This window comes from Stegostoma tigrinum, chromosome 12 (genome assembly GCF_030684315.1).
Source record: "Stegostoma tigrinum isolate sSteTig4 chromosome 12, sSteTig4.hap1, whole genome shotgun sequence".
Taxonomy (NCBI): Eukaryota; Metazoa; Chordata; class Chondrichthyes; order Orectolobiformes; family Stegostomatidae; genus Stegostoma; species Stegostoma tigrinum.
Genome location: NC_081365.1, coordinates 55,971,568 through 55,985,117, shown reverse-complemented (window position 1 = coordinate 55,985,117; position 13,550 = coordinate 55,971,568). Strand labels below are relative to the sequence as shown.

Genomic DNA, 13,550 nt, shown 5'->3' with positions numbered 1-13,550 from the left:
TGGCTATCGACTCTATCCATGCCTCTCATTACCTTGTACACATGGAGACAGACAGCTCGTTTAACTAACCAAGAGCGTACATAAGGGTACTTTTGTGGCATTTTACAGGTGGCAGGTGCTGCTTGTGAAAGTCATTATCTTGATGGAAGTAGCCTTCTTGTCACAGGCTGTAGGGCTTTCACCGCCAAACATTTTGTGCTCCATTGACAGCGTCACAGAGAAAAGGTCATGTTACTATGCCCTCCAAATTACCGTGAGGTCTTTAGCCTTCATTCCATGTATCCTGATTGCTAAAATATTCATAAGGTTTTACCATTCTGAAGTATCTCCATTTGAGTTGCTCTCATACTTCTCTACCTACTTCAGCTTTCATAGTTTTCCCGATGGGGCTTCTGAAGGTCTAGATTTCCCAAACCTCTCATTGGGAAAGCAACAGTATGATTACACTCATTGTCTTTAACAGGATGGTGAATGCAGCAGCAGTCAATTAGGTAGCTGTTTCCAAGAAAGTAGTTCTTCTCTGTCTGATTTCCTGCAAGAGCCAGCTTGCAATCTGCATTTGGTCCCAGTGCTGAGTTCTGAAGACCTCAAGGCAGTCCTGCCTCACATCATAAATCTTTACTTCAAAGGAGCCATCAAATGTGCAATTACTCAATGACTCAGAGACAAAAGTTGGGGTGAAAAGATGTATTGCGGTTGATTTTGAGAGAATATACTTATAACTTCAACTTGTGCTTTTGGCTCTGTCTAAGTAGGGGCTAGACAGAGTACATAGTCAAGGACTATGTGAGTGAATGATTTGAACTTTTAAGATTTAATTGAAATATTTATAAATAAATACCCATTGAAACGTTTTGACATTCCTGTTCATTTTTGCTTAAGTTGGGTAACTGTAATGCAAGACTAGATCTGTAAATAAAAGCAGTTCTGGTTAAGTTTAAAGCTTCAGAGTCCTGACTTTCACAAAGAAGTTGATTTCATCTTACTTATGGCCTCTATCAGAAATGGAGCTCTTGACCATTTTGATATACATCTAGATGTTCCTCATTAGAGATTAAATATGTGGCATAAAAATCAACACCAGATCACAGACCAATAATGAACAAAAAATAAATTTTACACAGTGGCTTCTCCCTAACATTATCTGTTCAACAATATTTCCTACAAAATATAGAATAAATTTATGACTTTGCTTTATATGTTCCTATATTATGATTTATGTTTTGAAAGATGCAATTACATTTAATTGAAGGAGAGAATGCACATCTGTGAAATAAATTAACATCAGCAGCCAACATTGATACGCGTTATCTAAGTGGACACAAGACCATTAAGCTCATTTTTATGCAATATTTAAAAATGATTGACATTTATAGGTTCAAATAGCTGTTAAAATGCTCTTGGGTTAACAAGCAGAAATACATCACAAAGTTCAGTGTTCAGAGATAAGCAAATTCAAGTTTGCATTGCATTGTCATGCTGTATGCTGGATTTTCATGTAAACTACAAATCAAATTTCTCCTTTCATTACTGCTGCAAATTACTGTGGTTGATAAATCAACTGTCACAATTATCTCCCCTTTCACCATCTAGAACCTCCCTGAAGACATAAAGATGTAATATTTTAATTACAGAAGTGTGAATTTGCTAATGAAAGGAAGTGCTGTAAGCTATGAGGTAAAAACAGAAAGCCATAGATAAAGCTCTTCAATTAATGAGTAAACTTATATAGTAAAGTAAATAACACAGCAGATTACACATCTTAATGAACTTATGAAAGACGAAGCAAGTATTGCTGATTTTAAAAAAAAGGAAAAATTTTTAACAGACCTGGGTTTATTTAATTCTTAACATTCTGGACCGCGTTAAATAGAAACACTGCTGAGAGAGGTATTTCCTTATTGTAAAAAAAAGACAAAAAAAAATTATGTTTTTGAGATCACACTCCATGAGTGTGCAGTAGATTCCATGACATTAATCACACATTCAAGGACTATGGGTTGGCAAATTAAATCACCATGAAATATCAGACCTGACAATCTATAGTCCTTGACTATTTAGATTTGTTGTCTGATATAGGCTGATGACAGCTCATTTGCACACAGGTACATGTAAAGTCATTCTGCATTAAATCTCAATTTTGTGCACAAACAATGAATAAGTAATATTACATTTTTGGTTTCCTGAATATACCCTGATCATTTCCCATGAACAAAAAGAAACTGGGTTGTTATGGAAACCAGGCAGATGTACCCATACCAATCTCAACATCGTGAAATGCTGTGTTGCTTTTTATATGTGAAAAAAATGCATGCTCAAATAATTTTTGCAGCTAGTAAGAGATAAAATTCAGTTGCAGTAACTCAAACTTATAATCTTCATAATATACTGAAAATTTTGTGTACAACATGTTGATGACAAACTCAGCATAAAGTACATAGATGGAAGATGATGTACATTTTCACAGGTTAAATAATAATCCAATAACTCAGCCCCAATATCTAGGATATGTTTTGTAAATGCATAACCACAATGGTATGGCAAATCACAATTAATAAGTAAAATAATAATTAACCAAATGTATTAATTAAAACATAATGTAGGAAGCACTGCTTTACTTGTCATTAAAGTAAATCAGATAATTTGTTTTGCATAAATATATCTTTATTTAAATAACATTATTTAAAGATTTGATAATTAATGAAAGCTTTGCTGCTATGTTTATTGTATTCTTCTCCATTAATCTGTTTCCAACATTGCCATTTGGCTAATAATATTAACTCTGCTTTTTGATGCACAACTAATTTTGATGCTTTCAAATATGTTGTGTATTTTTAAGAAATAAGTTAAAATGAAAACTAATGTGAAAGGATTGCAAAATTAGTCCTGATTTCAGTGTTTCGACATTAACAAAGATAGGGTGTTCTTAGCCCCTTATTGTATGCGATTATCTTTTTTGAAATGTCTGGCCAGCAACTTGGAAGAAATTCTTCTGGGAAGACATTTATCCAACACTTCAATTTTACCCCAAAGTCTGGCACAACAATAAGGGTCTGGCCTCCAGAATAATAACAGAGGAGTGTTCATCTCGTCACACCACTTTCCTTGGCTCTTTGCTGCTGGAGGTGTAAGTCCATTGCGAGGTGAATTCCTGCTGTGAGGCGAGGCTGCACAGAGAGATCTGAAGTGGCAGGTGGCACAGGCTTGCACAGCCAACTAACAGAGGCTTTGGTGGCAAGTTCAGAATGGGACAGGATGACAAGTGGGACAGAGCTGGAGCTGTTTAAGTTGAAGTGACTATGTGCACACTTTTTTTCCCCATCAGCCCTGACTCGCATGAGCGTAACTTATTTAAGGATAACCCATAGCTTCTCACCGTGAAAGAGGGAGGCCCTCAACGTTTATATCTCACAAACACAAATACCCTCCCACTCAATCAGTTCACTCCCTTGGGTAGAGTTTCTGGACTGTTACACATAATCCAACCATCCCATTTTATTTTTGTAAACAGTTGGTCACCCTTCAAGCAATGTTGTTCTAAAGAACAGACGTGTTCCAGCTGCATACCGGGTGACTTGAAATCCATCCTGGCAATTTAGTGCAGCTGTGGCAGTGCTTGAAGGTCCTTTCTGTTCACAAATTGGCTCCTACATACATTACAAAGAAAAACAACAGTTTTTATTTCCACGGCCAATGAGATGTAAAATGGCAGTGCAGCAATGTTGCAAGCTGTGTGTATGATCACAGCAGCACCTGATATTTCTTTGAGATATATCTCAATGAGAATTCTGTTCCTGATTGGGGCTCAGTTGCTTGAGAGGCAGGAATCATCAGAAATAGCTGCATTCAAAATGTTCAAAAGAAAGTAGGTGATTCAGAAAGGTTGTGGGAAGGGGGAGAGAGAAAGACTCTTTGGAAACTACATTCTCGAGGAAGTCAATATTTTCACTATTATCTAGCTTGTACAGTCAGGAAGTCAGCAAGTGTGGTATTGTAATCTTTTGTTGTCAGGAGAAAATTCAGAGATATTTATAGAAAGCCACATGAATTTTGTTCTAGTCATTTGTGGGATGTGGGATTGGATCACCATTTCGTGCCCATCCCTAGTTGCCCTTGAGAAGGTAGTGGTGAGCTTCCTTCATGGACCACTGCAGTCCACCAGTTGTAGGTTGACCCACAATGGTATTAGGGAGGAAATTCCAGGATTTTGATCCAGCGACAATGAAGGAATGATGATATATTTCTGAATCAGGATGGAGAGTGACTTGGAGAAGAACTTGGAGGATGGGCAGATGTCTGCTGCCCTTGTCCTTCTAGATGGAAGTGGGCGTGGGTTAGGAGGGTGCTGTCTGAGGATCTTTGGTGAATTTCTGCAGTGCATCTTGCAGATAGTACACACTGCTGCTACTGAGCATTGGTGGTGGAGGGAGAGAATGTTGACGGATGTAATACTAACTAAGCCGGCTGTTTTGTCCTGGATGGTGTCAAGCTTCTTGAGTGTTATTGGGGCTGCACTCATCCTGGTAAGTGGGGTGTATTCCATCACACTGCTGACTTGTGCTGTGCAGATGGTGGACAGGCTTTGAGGAGTCAGAAGATGAGTTTCTTGCCTCAGTATTCCCAGCTTCTGGCCTGCTTTTACAGCCACTGTGTTAATGCGGTGAGTCAGTTGAGTTTCTGTAACCCCCAGGATGTTGATAGTGGGGGATTTAGTGAAAGCAACACAAATGAATGTCAAGGGACGGTGGTTGGATTGTCTCTTGTATGTTGCTGTCGGTCTGAAGTCACATGTAGGCCAGACTAGGTTAGGGTGGCAGATTTCCTTCCCTGAAGGACATTAGTGAACCAGATAGGATTTTCCAACAATCAGCAATTATTTCATGATGATCAGTAGATCTTAATTCCAGATGTTTTTAATTAATGAATTCCATTTCACCATCTGCCACGGTGGGATTTGAACCCAGGTCCCCAGAACATGAGCTGGGTTTCTGGATTAACAGTCCAGTGGTGTTACCACTCGGCCATTGCCTACCATCCTTTGAACTGTTAATTTCAGTACCTAAGGGACGACAAATCTACATCAACTTTAGCTTGGAACTGAATTCAACAGCTTAGCTACAGAGAAGAAATAAATAATGGTATAGTCTCACTTGTCTCTAGTCAGCGATTTTCTAAATCATGTCCTCTATCAATTAGAGAGACAAGGGCAGTATCAAAGATAATACCCACGGACAAGGGAGGCGGAGCTATAGTATGGCGCACTGACCTTTACATCACTGAGGCCAGATGCCAACTCTCCGACACCTCCTCCTACTGCCCCCGGACCATGACCCCACCCCCGAGCACCAAACCATCATCTCCCACACCATCCACAACCTCATCACCTCAGGTGACCACCCACCCACAGCCTCCAATCTCATTGTTCCCATCCCCGCACCGTCCACTTCTATTTCCCTCCCAAAGTCCACAAACCTGCCTGCCCTGGTCGACCCATTGTCTCCATCTGCTCCTGCCCCACCAAACTCATCGCCACCTATCTGGACTCCATTTTCTCCCCTTGGTCCAGGAACTCCCTACCTACGTCTGTGACACCACCCATATCTTCCACCTCCTCCAGAACTTCCAATTCCCCCATCCCCAACATCTCATTTTTACTACGGATGTTGAGTCCCTATATACCTGCATTCCCCATGCAGATGGCCTAAAGGCCCTCTGCTTCTTCCTGTCCTGCAGACCCAACCAGTCCCCCTCCACTGACACCCTTATCTGCCTAGCCCCCAAGCCGAACTCGTCCTCACCCTCAACAACTTCTCTTTTGATTCCTCCCACTTCCTAAAGACAAAGGGGGCGGCCATGGGTACCTGCAGGGGCCCAAGCTATGCCTGCCTCTTTGTAGGTTACGTGGAACAGTCCCTCTTCCGCACCTACACAGGCGCCAAACCCCACCTCTTCCTCCGTTACATTGATGACTGTATTTGCGCAGCCTCGTACTCCCATGAGGAGCTCAAACAGTTCATCCACTTCACCAACACCTTCCACCCCAAACTCAAATTCACTGAACTATCTCTAACACCTCCCTCACCTTCCTGGACCTCTGTCTCCATCTCAAGCAACCACCTAGAAACCAATATCCATTTCAAGCCTACCGACTCCCACAGCTACCTAGAATACACCTCCTCCCACCCACCTTCCTGCAAACATGCCATCCCCTTTTCCCAATTCCTTCATTTCTGCCGCATCTGCTCCTAGGATGAGGCATTCCACTCCCATACATTTCAGATGCCCTCGTCTTTCAAGGATCGCAACTTCCAACATCTCCCCCGCCACAGCGGTGGAGACTGCCCTCAACTGTGTCTCCCAGCATTTCCTGCAACACATCCCTCACACCCCGTCCCTGCAATAACCGCCAAAAGTGAAGCCCCCTAGTCCTCACATACCACCCCACCAACCTCTGCATACAACGCATCATCCACCGACACTTCCGCCCTCTGCAATCCGACCCCACCACCCAAGACATTTTTCCATCCCCACCCTTGTCTGCTTTCCAGAGGGACCACTCTCTCCGTGACTCCCTTGTCCACTCCACACTCCCCTCCAACCCCACCACACCCAGCACTTTTCCCTGCAACTACAGGAAGTGCTACACCTGCCCCCACACCTCCTCCCTCACCCCCATCTCTGGGCCCAAGAAGACTTTCCACATCAAGCAGACGTTCACCTGCACATCTGCCAACGTGGTATACTGTATCCGCTGTACCTGTTGTGACCTCCTCTACGTCGGGGAAACCAAGCGGAGGCTTGGGGACCGCTTTGCAGAACATCTACGCTCGGTTCGCAATAAACAACTGCACCTCCCAGCCCTCAGGCAACATGTCCATCCTGGGCCTCCTGCAGTGCCACAACAATGCTACCTGAAGGTTGCAGGAAGCGCAACTCATATTCCACTTGGGAACCCCGCAGCCCAATGGTATCAATGTGGATTTCACAAGCTTCCAAATCTTCCCTCCCCCTACTGCATCCCAAAACCAACCCAGCTCGTCCCCGCCTCCCTAACCTGTTCTTCCTCTCACCTATCCCCTTCTCCCACTCAAGCCGCACCCCCGTTTCCTTCGTACTGACCTCATCCCGCCCCCTTAACCTGTCTGTCGTCCCTAAACTGACCTATCCCCTCCTTACCTTGCCACCTACACTCACCTCTACTGGCTCCATTCCCACCTCTTTAACTTGTCTGTCTCCTCTCCACCTATCTTCTCTCCTACCCATCTTTGATCTGCCTCCCCCTCTCTCCCTATTTATTTCAGAACACTCTCACCCTCCCCCATTTCTGATGATGGGTCTAGGCCCGAATCGTGAGCTTTTCTGCTCCTAAGTTGCTGCTTGGCCTGCTGTGTTCATCCAGCTCTACACTTTGTTATCTTAGACAAGAGCAGTAAATGGCTACACTACCAGCTGCAAGTTCCTCTCTAAGCCACGCACAAGCTTGACGTGGAGCATTATCCATTTCTTCACTGATGAAAAATCTGGAGCTCCCCCCCTCAACCGCACTGTCAATTTGGACAGCAGTCATGGCAAATAGGCTAATCACAACCTGAAAGGCATCTAGACGTGGGCAATAAATGCTACCCTTGCCAGCAGCTGTGTGCTTACACCTCACAAATGAATTAAAAATGTTCTTCTGCATGGTGATTGTTTTTAGAAATATACTGTGTGAGTTTCCTTCTCCACGTGTTTGGGACATAGAACCAAACTGTGACACTGCTCACTGAGCTTGAATACTTAAATTACAAAATAGCAAGGATATTGGGCATTGTCCTGCAATAAGCTATTTCAGCATGCTGGAGTCAGATATTCATCAGTTGATGTAAGACATCACTTGAAGATTAAGAATGTGGATATACCCCTTGGCCAAAGTCTACAATGATTACACTGCACTATGCAAGTAACTGCCAGGAAAACCTTGATCTTCACCGTTGTTGCCAATGTTTATCAATTCAAAAATCAGGAGAATGGTGGCAGTGAATTCACGTTATTACTCCTTATGTTGTCTACTAGAATTTACTCTCACCTCCTTTTGACTCAATTTACGTGAAGCCCAGCCGGTGTCTACATCTCTTGAAAGGGAATGGATTTTAAACTACACTGTTGGCTCGTAAAGTGATATATTTGGGGTGGAGATTGGAGTACAGGTGATCTCCAAGTGAAGTTATTAAGCCAATAATGGATTCATTAGTGAGCAGCTCCAAGATGCTATTCATAAATAGCTCGTTGATGGAAGGCAACATCTGTCACTGAAGGTTGGCATCTTTTTCCATTGCACTGCGAGCCAATGTCCTGATGGATATTGTTGCTATAACTGCAGCAATAAACAGGTGGGAGACTTACCAATGTTATGGAAAATAGGTTGTGTGCTCTCAGCTGAAAAATTCCTCCAGTAACCCAGAAGGTCTTTTAGAATGCTGGCTGTAAAATTTGCCTGATTTTTAAGAGTTTCCTACCAAAAGCTGCTGTGGCTTTTATAATATTGTGCAGGCATCATCACTGCACGTCAGTTTTTCAAAGCATAAGCTCTGTCCTCCCTAAAACCGCATTTTCTCAGAAGCTTGTAATGTACAACAAAAGGGGCCTTGCAACCATGTGCCACACCCTAAGAACGAAAAAGAGGCAGTGACTGATTTACGTTATGGAGCATTTCACACAGCAAGTGTGAAAGCTGCAGGCAGTGGTAGTGCACATTTATGGCATATTTCAAGTGTTAGTCTATTCTTCTTGGCCACCACATTTTATCGTTTTAGTTGAGCAGCCAATGTCATTATTTAAACTTGATTACAATTTGAAAATTTGATGACGACATTTCAGGTGTCATGAAATTCCTGACCTCATTATGATGCAAAGCAGCTCCCTACCCAGCTATTAATTGAATTTGAAAGGACGACACAGTTTTCTTTGTGATGTGTGTTCACTTTACACATAAACTAAGTGCAACTAAATTCTCACTATAGAAGGGGGATGCTCATTTCTAACATGCTGGGGAATCGGGTTATCTTCAGCAGACTCATCATCAACAGAGGGCTGTGAATGACCAAAAATTAAACTGGGTCGGCAACATATTACTGTAGATAAGAGGCACATTGAATTTGAGTCTATTATAATAATGGAATAAATACCACTTTTATTGTGTGACAGCAATAGCTCAGTTAGCAGGACTCTTACCTCTGAATTAGAAGATTTTGGGTTGAAGTTCCACCTCAGGTTATGAGAACCAAATCAAACCTGGCTGAGTACAGTATGGAGGGATTAACTTCACTGTCAGAGTGATTGCCTCTCAGATGATGCCTTGAACTGAGTTGTTGCCTATTCTCTCAGCTGGATGCAAAAGATCCCATTTTGGAACAAAAAGTGCTGGAATATTCTTGATTATAGCATGGTGCATATCTATCTATCCCTCAGTCAAAATTACAAAATAAATTCTCTGGGTCATTGCTGTTTAGGTGAGTTTGGTGTGTGTGTGTGTGTGTGTGTGTGTGTGTGTGTGTGTGTGTGTGTGTGTGTGTGTGTGTGTGTGTGTGTGTGTGTGTGTGTGCGCGTGCGCTGCTTTTCCTCCATTCCAACTGTGATAATTTTTCAACAAATGCCATGGTTGTAAAAGACGCAACAAAAATCCAAGACTTGTTTGATCTGGGTGTCCTTGTGCACCAGTCACTGAAGGTAAGCATGCAGGTACCGCAGGCAGAAAAGAAGGGAAATTGTATGTTGGCCTTCATTGCCAGAGATTCAAGTACAGGAGCAGGGATGTGTTGTGGCAGTTATACAGGGCCTTGGTGAGGTCGCACCTAAAATATTGTGCGCAGTTTTGGACTCCTTTTCTGAGGAAGGATACTCTTGCTCTTGAGAGAGTGCAGCAAAGGTTTACCAAGGTGACTCTGGGGACGGCAGGATTGATGTATGAGGAGAGATTGACCAGGTTAGGATTGTTTTCACTGGGGTTCAGATGAATGAGGGGTATCTCATAGAGACTTATAAAATTCTAATGAAACTAGACAGCATAGATGCAGGGTGGATATTCCAGATTGTGGGTGTATCCAGAACCAGGTGTCACAGTCTGAGGAATCGAGTTGACAATGCAGGACGGAGATGAGGAGACATTTCTTCACCCAAAGAGTGGTGAGCCCCTGGAATTCATTACCACAGGACGTAGTTGATGCCAAAACATTAAATGTATCCAAGAGGCAGCTAGATATAGCACTTGGGATGAATGGGATCAAAGGTAATGAAGATAAAGCAGCGTTGAGCTATTGAATTGGATGCTCAGCCATGACAAATGCAGAAGCAGGCTTGAAGGGCTGAATGGCTTCCTCCTGCTCCTATCTTCTATGTTTCTTTTTGCTTTGGGGGGAATGGCTGCCTTTAAACTCTACTGAGAGATCAAGTCCGTTGAACAATAACTGGAGGCTCTGCAAAATCAATATTTATCTGATCCTTACATTGTTCCCAGATCTGCCAATTGCCCTTTCTATATCAATTTCCATTTTAAAATATATCAGTATTTTAATTTTACTTCATATTGTTTGCAGTATCTGTTTTCTCAGGGTGCAGTTAGACTGTGATACCATTGTCGGGCGATAAACTGGTCCAGAAAGAATTGGTGATGGGTTCTTTTAATAGATGGTAGGAGGGATACCATTTCCGAATTGGATAATTAAGCAACATCAAAACACATTTGACTGACAGTGAAAGATGCCAACTTGTCTCCAGGCGACAAGACACTGAATATACCATGATATTCATGTTTATTTTCTCTGCGTCTCCTACAGCAACGACAATGCTGGATTTCAGTGGAATAATTTTTGCAAGGCTATGGACGTTGCAAACCACTGACTTTGGACCAAAACGCCTGCCTAAGTCTATCTGTGTATACATGCAAATATGGTACCAAAAGATAATAGTTTCACGATCTGATTGATAATCAGATGTACTAAATTGCCGTAATTCAGCTTACAGAGCTCTTCAAATAGTAATAAAGTTCAAAACAGAACAATTTTCAAATCTAAATACCAAATACAACATGACCTGTAACTATAGATGTGTGATAATTTGTAAAGCCACCATCTTTCCATAATGTACTGTTGTCTGCAAAGTTAAATCTAATTTGTTACTTAACGCTATTGACCACAGCAAACCTTTTGATCTCCAATACAGACTAACAATGAAAGAATTGTGCTTGTACAATAAAGGTGAGCATTTAGTTCCAGTTCCTACTCAGAAGGTCCTAGTGAGATTAATATCTCAATTTGAAATGTTAACGAACGAACACGAAGCTGGTAAATTCTAGTGTTTGTCTGAGCTGGCTCGTTCAATTACAAACAGGTCAGGAAAAACGTATTGAAATGTCAAGAGGTTTCTGAAAACTATTCTGTACTTTATTCTTACAGCTTTCTAACTTCAGAATCTACTCAGACTGCTGTTGATACTACCTTCAAGCTGCAGACTCCACACTTTCACTGTAGGCATTGCTTCAAAGAGAAAGATACAATTTAATCACTATTACAACTATCCAGGTGATTACTCTGTTCATAGACATGGAGGGACTTGAACAAGTTTAGGTACTGGGATTACAACAGTCAATTATTTGTTTAAATAGAAGCAACTACGAAACACTAGACTGTTTAAAACTGCATTAGTTTCCACCGTAATTCATATTGAAAAATGTGAGAGCTAGGACCATGGAGGATGTCGCACCATTAAAAGAAAAGCAGCAACAGTTGGAGACCACAAAATAAAATTACCCACAGATAAAAACATTTATTCTTCTTCTGTGGCCTTTACTTAGTGATGATTTCACCCTGGGGAAATGAGAAAAATAAAACGCTCACACAGCAATTTTTTTTTGTTTTCCATTAACTTTAATGATTTTTTTTCTAGAAGCAATAAGTATCAAGTTTCCAACCCATCTAAATCATTTTTGATAACTGCTCAAATATCAATGCATTAATTCAAACAGAAGATGAAATTCAGAGCCTCCATAAACTGCACACTCGAAGCTTAATTTTCTGCATACAACAGACCTATCAAAAAAATGCCCAATCAATGAAAGAGTCAAATCGGGGTTCTTATTACAAATACAATGTTTTTGTGGACTCAAGGCTATCATCAATAATTATAATGGATAACCATGGCAGAAAGCATAGAGTTATAGAATCACAGACTCATACAGCATGGAAACAGACCCTTTGGTCCATCTCATTCACACCGACCATGTTCCCAAACGAAACTAGCCCCACATGACTGAGTCCGGCCCATATCACTTCAAACCATTCCCATTCATGTACTTATCCAAAAGACCTTTTAAATACTGTAACTGTACCTGCATCCATCACTACTTCTGGCAGTTAATTCCACATACAAACTTCTCTCAATGTAAAAGAAAATGTTGTCCCTCATGTTTTTTTTAAACTTTCTCCTCTCACCTCAAAAACATGCCCCCTAGATTGTAACTCTCCCACTTTAGGGAAAAAGATCCTTGCTGTTCACCTTATCTGTGCCTCTCATGATTTTATAATGCTCAATAAGGTCACCTCTCAGCCGCCTCTGCCCTAGTGAAAAGGAGTCCTAGTTTATCTTTATAACTTAAACCCTGTATTCCCAGCAACATCCTGATAAATCTTTTCTGAACCCTCTTAAATTTAATAATATCCTTCCTATAGCAGGGTGACAAGAACTGTACACAGTACTCCAGAAAGGGCCTCACCAATGTCCTGTACAATCTCAACATGATGTCCCAACTTCTACACTCGAAGGTCTGAGCAATGAAGGCAAATGTGCTAAATGCCTACTTAATCACCCTGTCTACCCTGACACAAATTTCAAAGAATTATGTGCCTCAACCCTTAGGTGTCTCTGTTCTACAACACTACCCACGGCCCAACTATTAATTACATAAGTCCTGCCCTTCTTTATTTAACTAAAATGTAAGACATCACATTTATTCAAATTAAGCTCCACGTGCCACTCCTAAAAAGTGTGTAGCAACCAGAGCATAATGTGCATTTAGCTTGTGAGACTCCCACTCACCTCCTGTATGTGGATATTTGTGTAAAGTGGAGGGAGTCAAATGCTGATTCCAGCTGTTAGTGTACTGCTGCAGCTAGAACGGGGTTTCCAAGTCAACCAGCCAATTTGCAGAACATTGTTGCTAACCTTCAGATAATTTTCTTAATCTTTGCTTTCCTTTTTGAGAAGACATTAAATTCAGACATGAGGAAAATGTTTTTAACAATAATTCATACATTGCTATTGACATTGGAATAACCATCTTTAATTTGGACTGATAGCCTAGTACTTGCTTCTTCCAGATCAAGATTGTAGGATTTCATTTCAACGCAGTACTTATCGATTATTCAGCCAACTAGCTTTTCAATACCTGTTAACTTAGCCTTCAACAGATCTTCCCATTGCTTCCCTGGGAGCTCTCTGTGCTATCTTTGAAACAATGTTAGGGTGATCTTTACATATCTGTATGATTGAAAAAAAAATACATTTCTTCCATCAAAACC

At 41.5% G+C, this 13,550-nt stretch overlaps 1 protein-coding gene across 3 annotated transcripts in view; it reads right to left on the bottom strand.

Annotated features, from left to right (window-relative positions):
* Positions 1-13,550, bottom strand: part of il1rapl1b (interleukin 1 receptor accessory protein-like 1b) — a 1,291,549-nt gene that overhangs the window by 222,476 nt on the left and 1,055,523 nt on the right. The window lies entirely within an intron of this gene.